The sequence below is a fragment of the Pleurodeles waltl genome, chromosome 6, assembly GCF_031143425.1.
Source record: "Pleurodeles waltl isolate 20211129_DDA chromosome 6, aPleWal1.hap1.20221129, whole genome shotgun sequence".
NCBI classification, from domain to species: domain Eukaryota; kingdom Metazoa; phylum Chordata; class Amphibia; order Caudata; family Salamandridae; genus Pleurodeles; species Pleurodeles waltl.
In genome coordinates this window covers 433,768,061-433,780,824 of record NC_090445.1, presented here as the reverse complement: position 1 = coordinate 433,780,824, position 12,764 = coordinate 433,768,061, and the positions used below count along the sequence as shown (strand labels likewise).

At 48.7% G+C, this 12,764-nt stretch overlaps 1 protein-coding gene across 11 annotated transcripts in view; it reads left to right on the top strand.

Annotated features, from left to right (window-relative positions):
* The window catches only part of PLEKHA6 (pleckstrin homology domain containing A6), a 527,946-nt gene that overhangs the window by 351,087 nt on the left and 164,095 nt on the right, over nt 1-12,764 (top strand). The window contains exon 1 of one of the 11 annotated variants that reach the window (XM_069238506.1): nt 7,532-7,646. The exons of the other annotated variants lie outside the window; for them this stretch is intronic. The gene's annotated coding sequence lies outside the window, so the exon portion shown is untranslated. Of the gene's footprint in view, nt 1-7,531; nt 7,647-12,764 lie in introns of those variants that run through there. 11 annotated transcript variants of the gene reach the window in all.

Below are 12,764 nucleotides of genomic sequence, written 5' to 3'. Positions count from 1 at the left end.
CTGGGCATGCACAGCTCTGCTAAGGTACCGCGACCGTGACCTTCCGCAACCTTTGTTATGCGTTACTGGGGTACACAGTTCAGCCAATGTAACTCGGGCGGGACTAGCATACCATCAGCTGTCACAGGACCAGGACCTGCACAGCTGTGCCTATGTGCCTCGATCCCGCCCTACTGTCTTCTCTGATATTACACTAATGGGGTACACTCAGCTCTTCCGGTGTACGCCAATCCGGGCATGCTGCACCGGAAGCTGTTACAGTCCTAGGGCATACTTAGCTCTGCAGTCTGCCTCTATTCGGACCGCTCGCACCTCGGCTCTCACAAACACACACACCCTCCACTCGCTTCTGCCCTGTGGCTCTACGCCTGTCCCAGGGACACCCACACACAGCTCCTCCAGTGCACCTCTGTCCTAAGCTGCAGCTGTTTCACTACTGTCACCGTCATACACTTACCTCCTGCGCGTGCACACCGTGGCCTGCGGAACTTTCTGCTATTAATTCTTTCTGTCTCTCTCCCTCAGGCAGGGTAAATTGTGAAAACTGTCCACACAGTGACGTCAGCCACCAGTGACTTTAGAAACCGTCTCTGTCTTTGGTAGATTTGTAAGTAGGAACAGGGTAACCCGCCGTGAAGGGCCCTAAAGCCAGCAGCCCACCGAGCATAGTTCACTAAGGTTAATGGGTCGTTTGCCCCTGCTCAGTTGCTGAGGGCAGATTGGGCCTCCTGCCTCTTCCCCAGAATAAAGATTCCCATGCCATTCCTCTTTCGAGACGGAAGGGAAGCCTGGGCTCCTGTTTTTGCCCAAGCAGGAGGGCTTTAAGTGGAATAAAAAAACAAGAGGGGGTCTCATAGGGCGTGGCTGGTGTCAGATTCTGATCTCTGTTTAGCATTTTCTGCTGCCCGACTGGTATTTTCCTGCTTCTTTCTCTCATGGCATCCAGACTTCTAATACAACAAGTAACATTACAACTACATGAAGCCAGGCCTATTGGCTTTGTCAATGGTTCTTAATTGCATAAGATAGATAAGCAACAAGAATGGATTCATTGTATACAATATGAATCACCCTTTAGTTCTGAAATGATGAGACTGTGAAAGAGTTGTAAGGAGACTGTGAAGCTACATTGAAGGCAGCGGTGGGTGATACTGCTGCAGAGTTAAGATTTTATTTTCACCCTGAGGGGTGAGGACGAAAACGAAGAGCCCGATAACGACCCGTCTCAGCACCTGCTTTTTAGAAGTCACCGGCGGGACCCAGCCCACTTAAAGCGCCGTCAGCAGTATCTTTTCTCAGAGTGAAAAAGCGGTATTGCTGCGGCGCCTCTTCTGCGAGGTAGGAATCCCACCTTTCCCAGAGAGAAATACCGGTCGTATGTTCACCTTTTAGGGTTCTGCAGAGGACCGGGCATGATTCTTAAGTAGAACTGGACGTGAAACTCTCTTATTCATTCTGAACACGGCCCTTCTATCTTTGTACACTTTACTTATCACTCAGGGGCCATTGAGGCAGCTGTTGACCAGTTTTGAAATATATTCATCTTACATTTACTGTTTAAGTTATGTACTGATAAGGGGAAAAAACACTGGCTTAAGGAGATTTTTCTAATGTTTGTACCTGCGGGAACTGTTTGCAGGATCACTGGCAGATGCCCTGTTCAGTCATTAAGTCAATGTACGTTGTGGGTGAACAGGGGAGAGGGAGGGAGGGGGGAGGACTACTGACTAAAGTTATGTGAGCCTTTTCCAAATAGTTGGCCTTGCAATACAACTTGAACCTGATCCTTGCATGCGCCAGGCACGCGTGATGCTGTTGGAGTGCTAATTTGTGAATGTTGAGGTATATTCTAGTCGTGTGATTTTGCAGCCTGTGGAGCTCTCAGTACATGGTGTTATAGTAGTAGAGACCATTACCAGTCCACTGATCGGGTTGAAGGAGAAGACTTATTTGACTGAGGAACATGTTAACTCCCATGATGACTGCATCGATTTAAGCACAAACGAGAGCTTAATTTGGAAGACAATCCATAAATTCTCAGCCTTTTTGTGAAGCTGCTGGGGGTGTGCCAATATCTTGGGATCAAGTGAAAAGCAAAGTTTCTGGTTGAGACCTTTCCAGCAGTAGGATTCTGAACCCATTTGTGCAGAAGAAATTTTCCTTCATTCAGTGGAAAATATAGTTCAAGCATATGATGATATTGGGCTGGCTGTTTGAGATGTTCCTGGATATTCCAGAAAAGTGCAAAAATGAGGGCAATATTGCTAAGTGGACTGTACAAGACAATGATGTTCATCCTTGCACTGGACATTTGAATTATGTCAAGCCGTTGTAACTGGTCCTATTTTAGGCTCAATATCCGACATGTCGGACAGTCTTGCAGATGTGGGTTGAGGGAGTGAAGCAAGTATGAATTGGAAGTGTCACTTCACAGCATCGCTCTTCGTCTGCTTCCCAGTGTCTAGTAACCAACATCTCGGGGTGGTCTTTTGCTCTGCTCCATCGCTCCAAATCAACCACATCACCAAGAGGACCCACTTCCAACGGCTGGAGTTTCACGAAATCCTCCCCCTCTCACCATTAACCACTAGGTAGATTTGAGTGTGACCAGTGTATGCTGTGTGGAATGGTACTGAGAACCGGATTATTGCAACGCACCACAAATCGATTCACCCAAAAAAATATGACCGCATCTTCAACTAGTAAAAAAACAGAAAATAAAATCTGTTGATGGGAGTTTAAAAATGTACAGAACAAAACCAACTCTGAAGAACTAGCAGTGATCACTTTATTACAGTCAATACGGTCCACCTCATCTGCGTAGCATTCTGTACCGATGGAAGCCTCAAACTATGGAGGGCTGACGCGAATACAAAGGACTTGTGCTGCCACACTTTACACAGCCCCTCCCTCCTCCACTAATGTTGCAGCGCCCAGAAGACACCTCGCTCCCTTCTGGCACTACCCAAGATATCATAGGCCGGCCGCCTGCTACCTGGCTGCCTCTAAAGAGTTTTGTCCAAACAGTGCAGTAAATAGCGAGTGTATTAAGTGGTATTTAATGTGCTGGAAGTTGCATCCAGGTGCACACGTGTAAAGGGGCGGAGTGGATACCAGCAGCGGCTCGTCGGGGTTACAGGGAGTGGGGCGGGGTGGAGTGCATGGAGCAAGGGGTGGTGGTGGGCAGGGGAGTAAAGAAATTTGTATTTCCGCCGCACTGCTCCTCTCTTCCATCCTGCAGGCAGGCACAGGCTCCCAGCCTGTCCTGCACCAATCCTGACGCTGCTCAGAGCAGCGTCAGGATTGTCTGGGAGCGTCCAGGGTGCTCCCAGGCAGACTGGGAGCCTGTGCAGGCTCGATTGCCGGGCTGGAGACAGTCTTCTGCGCATGTATGTTTGGCCGGCCCGCGATGGCCGGCCAAATAAACATGCACAGTGAGGGGAGTGCACAGTGCACTCCCCTCACTGGTCGTCACCCTGTGGCCCTGCCCCTTTCACAAGGAAGGAACAATAAACGTAGTGAAAGGTGTGCAGCTTCTGCTGCCGCTGGGGTGGGGAGGGAGGAGTCACCACTGATACATTGTAAGCGCCGAGGACGGAGATGGTGGCGGAGTGTAGGAGAGGATATTTTGTTTCCATTTTCTCTATACACCGCTTCTCCCTCTGACTTTGGTGCACTTTCCTTATTCCGCTCTTGTTATCCCAGCCTCCCCGTCTTTCTCTTACCCATCCTGTACCCCCTCTTCCCCCATTTCCTTCACTATTGTACGTAACTTCTCTGCCTCATCTCTCTCTACTTTTTATCCGTTCCTTCACCCTGGTTACCTCACTCGCACCCTCCACCCTCATTCCTCATCACATAGTCTTTCCCCGCATTATCTTAACTCACTCTCCAGTCACTCCCTCTCTCCCAATCCCTGCCTCCCTGCCCCCCAGCTGCACAGCCTGACATCTTCCGCTCTCCTGCCCTGCAGGGCTCTGTGCCAGTGTTCCATAGCTGGCAGTACCAGGCTCAGCCATCACTGCATGACGGGAACTGATGACAGTACCCCTTCCAAGGCCCATCCCTGAGTGGCAGGGACTCGTTCCAGTGAGTCACAGGGGGGACATGCCTAAAGGTTGTCCCATTTTGTGATCTGCCTTCAATAAGTCCAACATGCACCGAGCTGCGTTCTGCCCAAGACGGCCCTTCTGTCCCTTCACTCTGGTTTTCAATAAGTAAGAGACCCCCAGGGCAGGGTGGGGATAAGAACACTCGCCAGACATTCACTCGCACTGACTAAGAATCAGCCTGACACCCACCAGAGCTGGGTTTGAGAATCAAGGTTTCAGGTCATAGTTATTTACAGACAGATTAAAACAAACATTGCGAAAGGAAATCGCATTATTTGATCACCTAAGCAGCATTTTAGTCAGTCATGGCTGACTGCTTAGCGGGCCCTTGCACCATCATCTGATTGAATGGGGGCCCCTTCCACTATCTCCCGGGGACCCTGCTGGATATTTCACAGGACAAACTAATCTGCTCCCCACTTCCAAGGGAGCCTGGGCCAATTACTAAGCTGAGCCCTAAAGAATACTCTTTCAGAGCCAGCACTTAGAAGGATCCCCTGGGAGATGTGTATGGGAAACTGGGCCTCACCTTTGTCCACTGGTCCAGTGCCCATCTCCCCACCTGGCAACGGTCGGGCTAGCATATAGGTCAGTCGGCAGTAATCGATAGGCTGACCTGACAGATCAGTATGTGAGCTGTGTTTTTTTTTTTTTATAACTGTTTGAGGATCTATTTTATTTTGGCCAGATGCGCTGATTTTTACTGTTGATTTCCCTGATATTAGCACATACATTACCCACTGAAAGCACAGATGCATGTAAGCTCCCATACCTTGCAAAGTACCCACAAAACGTATATATACAAGTTCAAACCCGGCCTGATTTGCAAATGTGGCCACTTAATTAGTTATCTACTTTGTCAACAAGGGCCTTGTTCTATTGTATGCCCTATGATTATTTCTGTCCTAGTTTCACCAGGTACCTCTCAAGGAAGGGATAGGGACAGTCCCTGTAGACCCCACTACCAACCTTCTTAGTAACTACAGTACCACTGCTCTGCTGGGGTAAAAATCTGACCCGAGGTTCAGAATTCTTCTGCCTTTTTTAATGTCTGATTGCAAGGTTTCTACCTGCATTGTGACCAGCCTTGCCAGAGGCTCAACTGACTACTTGACCATGTCCGTCTCCATCAGAGCCCACTTTTCAGGCTATTGAAAAGTGCTGCACAGCAAACGCCAGCAGGGAGTCCACAAACTTCTTGTTACCTAGGGAGGAGAGGTGCACTACATCCCTGGCCTTTTTCTCTGCCTTAACCACACATGTGCTGAACAACGTACATGCGTGGCTAAGGCAGTGAAAAAGGAAGATCCATTGGCAGAGGACGTGGTCAGGTAAGTTGGGCTGGGGCAGGGTTGGGAGTAGTTTTTAGGGGTCGGGGTAATTTTGTATTCAGGGCAGGTGGGGGGGGTCAGGTTTCTAGGGGTGGGGGTTGGGGTAATTTTGTATTTAGGGCAGGTGGGGGGTGGGTTATTAGGGGTGGGGTTAGAGGGTCAGGGTAATTTTTTATTTAGGGCGGGCAGGATTTTACGGGTGGGGGTCGGGCAATTTTGTATTTAGGGCAGGTGGGGGGGGTTGGAGGTAATTTTGTATTTAGGGTGGGTGGGAAGGGTCGTTTTTTTAGGGGTGGGTAATTTTGTTTTTAGGTATTGGGTAGTTATATTTTTTGGGGTAGGGGTCAGTTTTAGGGCTCAGGGTGGGTGGGGGTATTGGTAGTTTTTAAAGGTGGGGGGTCGGATTACTTCTGTTTTTAGGGCTGGGGTGAGGGGTGGGGTAATTCTGTTTTTAGGGGTTAGGTTTGATTTTTGGGGGTGGGAGTGGGTTTTAGGGCTCAGGGTGGGTCGGGTATTATGGTAGTTTTTAAGGGTGAAGGGGTCGGGGTACTTCTGTTTTTAGAGTGGGGAGGTGGCATGCGACAACCACGCATGCCGTTTCCACACATGCCTTTACAACGAAAAATCATTGTAAAGGCATGCATGGAAACAATGCAGTCATTGTTCCAACCGCATTGTTCAGGAATGCGTGGTTGCCGCATGCGTGGTTCCATCATACAACCCACCTGTGAGGGGCTCAAGATGCTGGAGTTGCTATCTGCTTCGCGGCAATCTGTTCAGTTGAACACAGCCAGGTCTTCAGTCCTTTTCTGAATTGCTGGAGCGATGAGGCAGTCTTGTGGTGCAGGGGAATGTTGTTCAAAGCTTTGGCCACCAGGTGTGACGGGGAGCGTCGTATGTTGTTGTCTCAGTGGATCCGGGGGGCGTCTACGAGGAAGAGGGAGGCGGATCATATGTGTCTGGTCGGTTGGTGGAAGGTCATGCTTTTTTTTAATGTATACTGGTCCTTCCTTGTGCATGGCTTTTCAGGGCTGCAGGTCCAGGAGTGAGCTGCAGGGGGTGCCAGATAGGGGAAAAACAGTGTCCCATCCTTTCCAGCTAAAATGCTCGCACCCTGCTGGAACCCTGCAACTGTTCCCGTAGACAAGAGGATCACTTTCAAGCTACTCACCCACGCACACAAGGCCCTCCACAACACTGGACCTGCCTACCTAAACAGCAGACTCAGCTTCTACACCCCCACCCACCAGCTCCGCTCCACAAACCTCGCCCTGGCCGTCGTCCCCTGCATCGAGCGAAAGACCTCCGGCAGCAGATCCTTCTCCTACCTCGCCGCCAAGACCTGGAACTCCCTCCCGACCAACCTACGCCAGACCCAAGACCTACTCGCATTCAGAAGACTCCTCAAAACTTGGCTCTTCGATCAGTAGCAGCACCCCCTCCCCCTTCCCCCAGCGCCTTGAAACCCTCATGGGTACGTAGTGCGCTTTATAAATGTAATGATTGATTGATTCCCCGCTGCACCCAACTACCAATCACAGTAGGAGCCCGGTCTTGCAGGCTTTTCTAAGCACCCTTAGGCTCCCGCTGAAATTTAACACAAAACTCCAACAGCACTGCCATTGCATGTCCTTCTTCCTCTCCTGCTGGGCCCGCACCTTGTCCAGGGTCTCCCATGTTGGCGCCCATGTTATGCAGACTGGCACCAGGCTGTTTTTTAGAGAGGTGAGCGGAGGATGGCTGGTGTAACACCTGACGCTGAACAAAGGAAGTGGCAAAATATCCCTGACAGTCAGCGATACACCACAGTGCCATAATTTATCGACAGAACACTGTATTGTAATGTAATCAAAACAGCACTTCAGTAGGGCTGCTCTGCATGTAATGGGTCATTACCAGCGGGTGATCCTATGGTAAGCCAACCGTTTGATCCGTCAGTAGTCCACGGTGCTTTGCCCTGGCATGGACAGAGTTAATAGCTGGGGCAGGCCTGGTTCCCTCATTAATGATTAATTGGGGTTTGTCGCAGGTGGTTTAGAAATGAAGCATTCCCCAGACAAGCTGTAGCCACCAGCACTGGGTGCAGAATCGATAGCACTGGCGAGGAACCGTGTAATGCGGGCAGCTGAGGGAAGGATGCCGTCCTGAGAGCCAGAAGGCCAGTCTAGGGCGCACGCACTTGAATAACCGAGCCATCGTCCAGGTAGGAAACCAAGGCCTCTCGAGGATAGAAGAGAGCGCGCCCCTCACAGCCTGCACGAGGAGGCTTCATGCCTGCAGCATGGACGTGGCCACCTCTGACCTGAGGAAGGTGGGAGTGTGGGGGCGGTGTGTGTGTGTGTGTGTGTGTGCGTGCTAGGGGCACTCTGCCAGCTAGCCTCCTGGGTGGCAAGCCTGAGGTGCCCGGAGAGTGGCTTGCAGAGCAGGGGCCAGGCGTGCGCGTCAGGCGAGGAGCTTCATTGAGACTTGTTTACTGGCTCCAGCACAGTCGGTGCTTCCCAATCAGTAATGGGGCCTGTGAAGGAGGGAGCTGGGCACCCGCCACCGACCCACCTCGTAACTTTATTTTTCATATAGTGACCACTCTTACCGCCCTCTCACCCCCTAGATCCCCCACACGGCACCATGTACTGACCGCGACCCCTCTCTGCCGACCGCCTTAGACATTACACCCCCCCTCCCAGAAATCTCTTTTGTACCAACAATATTCAACTGTTTTGGCCGAGTCCCCAAATTACTGGCCCTGCCCATTCCACTCCCCTGTCCCTTCTGCTTAGACTCTGCCCCTTTGCTGACCAGACGCCGACACTCTTGGCCACGTCCTGGGGGCGCGGAAGCAAGCCAAACACAACAGTTCAGCGAAAGAAACCCCAGAACAGCCTTTTCTAAAACGTCAGCAGAAATGATCACAGTAGAACAAAAGTTCGCATAAATTACCATTTATTGTGGTTCACGAGAAAATTCCCCTTTGTGTTTTCAACATGTGACAGAAAAGCTGGATAAGTAGGTGCCTTTTTGAGGCAGGGGCGGTGGGTGGACCGGGCTGGGGGTGTTTGTTTTGTGTGCCTCTTCCTGAGCAGCCCTGTGAACATTGTACTTGAAAATTGTTATCGTTTTTTTCGGTGTGTGCATGCAAAAGTTCAGCATTGTGTGTAAGGCTCATGTCCTTATGCGCAGGTCTTTTTTGCTAATGTGGGACTTACTGCCTGTATGTAACTGAGTGTTTACTGTTTGTATGTGCTTACCTTTATGGCAATACCATTTCTTTGCCTCCTGCTCTGTCACTATGTGTTTGACATTGTGTACTGTATATTATTGTATTGCAACAGTTATATGGCGCTTACTAACCCTCTGTGGGATGCTGAAGCTCTTGTCTATATGGATAGCATGTTACACCGTGTGGGGGTGGTTGGTTGGTAAGGTGTTGCCTTTGTTTTGCTCTGTGTGGGAAGTGTTTCCATGGTGTGCATGAGTACCACTAAGGTGCGGTTATCGTGTTATGGGACGAGGCGCTGAGCAGTGTGATGGAGTAAGAAATGTGAGTTAGGCTGGCACTTTATGGTTGTCAGTGAGCTGGCAGCTTTGAGCAGCTCTGCGGGTCACTTTGTGGAATTTCTTGTGTTCATTGTCCACTTTGCTGGTTACTGCCCTGGGTTGTCCTCTCCGAGACACTCTGTTAATGGTCCAGAGCAGGAATAAGTTACAGGGAGAAGTGGTAGAGAGAGATCTGCTGAGATGGACTTTGTTAATATCCTCCCAAATCTTGATGCCATCGTCCTATGCCATGAAGGGGCCTTAGTATGTTGTTAGTCAGGAGCTGCTGTGTTGGACTTAAGTACAGTCCTCTGTTGGCTGGCAGTATGTGTATGATCTCTTCAGTAGTGTGCCTGTCCAGTTGGTGGTGGGTGGTTTATTGCTGTGGGCCGGTACAGTACTGGGGCTGGATATGGCCCTTCGCAGCTTTGTCTTATGAGTGTAAGAACGTCAATCAGTAAAAGGGAATTATTAAAAAGCCTGTATGAGCATCAGTTGACTGAGTTCTAAGTGTTATGGAATTAATTATAGTGTGGGTTATATATTGTCATTGCATTGCTACCCCTGACAAAGGCTTCCTTGTGCTTTTACTCAGGTAAGTACATTGGTCTATTACTAATGGTCTACATTTGCACATGTTTGTACTCTTTCTATGAAAATGCATTCCAGAGTGTGTGTATATTTGCCTCTGAGGTTCCTTTTTAGAACGCTGCTGTTGGCATTTGTGTGTTTCAAGTCGGGCATAACTGTGTGACTGTTTATATCATTTACGTTGGAGGTAGACGAGCCCCTGAAAACTCAAGCTAGAAGCCTGGCTTTGGCTCAGCTCTAATTCTTCTTGGAACCTCGAGCCCAAAAAAGCTGAGCTTTGATGGAAGGCATTGTGTCCTAGGGCAGTGATTTGACTTTTGTGGACCCCCACTTTATCATTACTGGGAGCCGGGGATCTAATCTGTTAATATTATTTCATTTTCTAAGCAGTCACAGACCCCCTGAGGAGGCTTTGCGGACCCCAAGGTGTCCCCAGATCACAGGTTGGGAACCACTGGCCTAGGGCTTCCAGCTGCTGACCATGCACCATGAGGACGGAGGTTTGAATCTGCCTTCAGCTCATCATCCTTTGAATCCCAGCTAACCTACCAGTGCCAACAAAAAAAGTGTAACATGGTCTTTATACGCCATGGGTTCCTCTTACATCCTTGGGCAAGATTTGTGCTATGTAAAAGTTCAAGAAATAAAATGTGGAACTCTGCCTCTCATGCATGCACTAAACTAATCCTGCAAGAAATAAGGGCAAAGCATCAACATTTGATGTCAGAAAGAGATACCAAACTGGTGGTTCAATTTCATAGAGTGAAACTGGAAAATATGGGATCAATCCTGGCTTCTCTGCTTGGCCAAATGTTTTGATCCTAGGTAAAAGCTTTTTCACTGACCCTACTTTTTGTTCATTATTACATATGAGAGTACCTTCAATTAAGTGAGTTGTGGATGTGTGTGATACAAGAACTTCTCTTGTGTTTAATTTGATAGCCTATAATGGTGCTATTTATATAATAAGAATCTAGGCCACATATAGAGTCCACATGACAACTGAATCACCTCTTAGTACAATGACAGCATTATGATCAGGGTGTGGTCACCAATGTTTCTCAGTGCATGTTTAAAAACTCACATTTTTTATAAATATGTCAATAATAATCAGATGTATTAAGGTGAAACGCTTCTGCATGTTAAATAAATGCAAGTTTTAAACTTTTGAGGACCATGTATTTTGTGCTCAGGGTTTAAGGATTCCATTGAAGATTGGAGCCTGGCTGTGAGCTGTTGTAAATCGTGATCTGTGTGAGGATATTTTTTGTAGATGGCTGGGTGTGTTATCGGCTGGTTGTGTATAGCCGGATGTCTGTCCTGGGGCTTGAATGCTAAACAGACTACTCGGCTTGCTCGTTGTCCAGACAGGTTATATGTGTGTGTCAATTACTTTGAAGTGGTATTGTGTCGGGGGCACAATATATATCTGGTCACTTAACTGGACTATGTTGAATGAGTGTTATGAGTTCATTAAAGATGGGTGCTGTTGTATAGATGAATGTGGCTCTGTGTGTACTGTTACCCATGGAAGTGATATATTTGTACTTTGGTGTACCCATTAGGTGCTTTGTCTGATATCTTGTGTTGGTAGTTAGTGTGTTGTTTTTTTTATTGTAAGTGCCATTGCAAACATGCTGACTCATCCCAAAGCATGTCTTTGCTGTTGTGTGCTCAAGCAGAATTTTCACGTGTGTGCTCTGCAAGAAGCTGTGTTGGTTTTGAGTGTGGCCGGGGCTCACTGACAGCCTCTTATAACATACATGAGCTGTGCTGCACAGCGATGGGTGAGCTAACAAATAAAGATGGAGACCTGAGCCATAGGCAAGCTAAGGGTCCGGCTTCGCTCTGAGAACATGTCCACAACTTACAGCCTATAGCAGACCTCAATGATAAAGTCTCTTCAATGTCAAAAAATAGTTTTTTTGTTTTTAAACATAGGGAAGCGTTTTACCGTAGTACATCAGATTATAGCACTGCATTGAGAGTCATTTATTAAAAGCGGTATCTCTTAAACAGGACCCTGGAAACATTCATGCTTTTCCACCTCCCTGATGGAAAAGGATTAGTGAACTGAGGGGTGTCAGTTGTTGTGTACCTTACTATGTGGCCAGATTCTTATTTATATACTGAGTCAAATGCAGGAGTTGTTTTTAGACAGCACATATCCGAAACATACTTATTTTAATGCACTCTTGTATGCTCTGTGAAAAAATGTATCTGCCCTGGATCACTGACTTTGGCAAAACAGAGAAGCCAGGATTGATCTCAGGTTTTCCGGTTTCACTTGTGCAATTCGACCACTAGATGTGTATCTCTCTTTTGCCCGTTTTACATCAAAGGACACGGTTTTGCCTTTGATTCTTGGCGCGTGAGGTTTGCGCGCGGGTGGCAGGCAGAAGCCACATGAAAGCTCGGCTCGTTTTGCCCGGAGAGTCGAAGAGGAACTCGAGCTGGGCCAGAGCCAGGCACCTGCTTCACCCCACACTGGCCCGTCCACCTGTAGAGCTGGACACGTGGAGCGCCGTCTCTAGCACGTGGAGCCGCAGTATTCAGACCAATAACATGCAAACAATGTAAATTGCAGTAATTAAATTGGGAGATGCCATTTAATACATTATAAGGCAAGGAAACCCAGCTTGTGAGATGAGCCGGGCTTGGGGCTTCTCATCCCTCTCTTCACCCCCTCCTTTTTTTATAGGGGTCCTGTGGGGCTCCCCCACTCCTGCCTCAGCGATGCTGCAGCATCACTGTGTGAGCCGGGTACGGTTTTTGTATGCAGCCGTGTAATTATTGATCACTATTCTGGGATGTCATTTGTGCACATAAAGTGGACGAATACTTTATAGTGCACTTTACGTTGCCAGGCGTGTGCAGCTGTTTGCATCTGGCAGTCACTGAGGGCATCTGTCTTCCTAAAAGCATGCTTGCCTGGTCAAGCAAGATCATATGCCGGTTGTTACCAGGATGGTCGTCTCCTCTTTCAGCCTAGGAGATGAACATGTCCGTGCCCTCCATGTATGATCTGCAAACTTGCCCTTGTCGAGGCCATGCCGATGTGCGAGCCCACTTCTGGCCCTGCGTGCTGCGCATGTATGTTAGGAAACGCGCAGTCACACCCCTGTACCAGGGCACCAGAATGCCACCAAAGGGGCTCCAGGTTGCCGCAGTGGCTACGTGGTGAGGCTAAGGCATT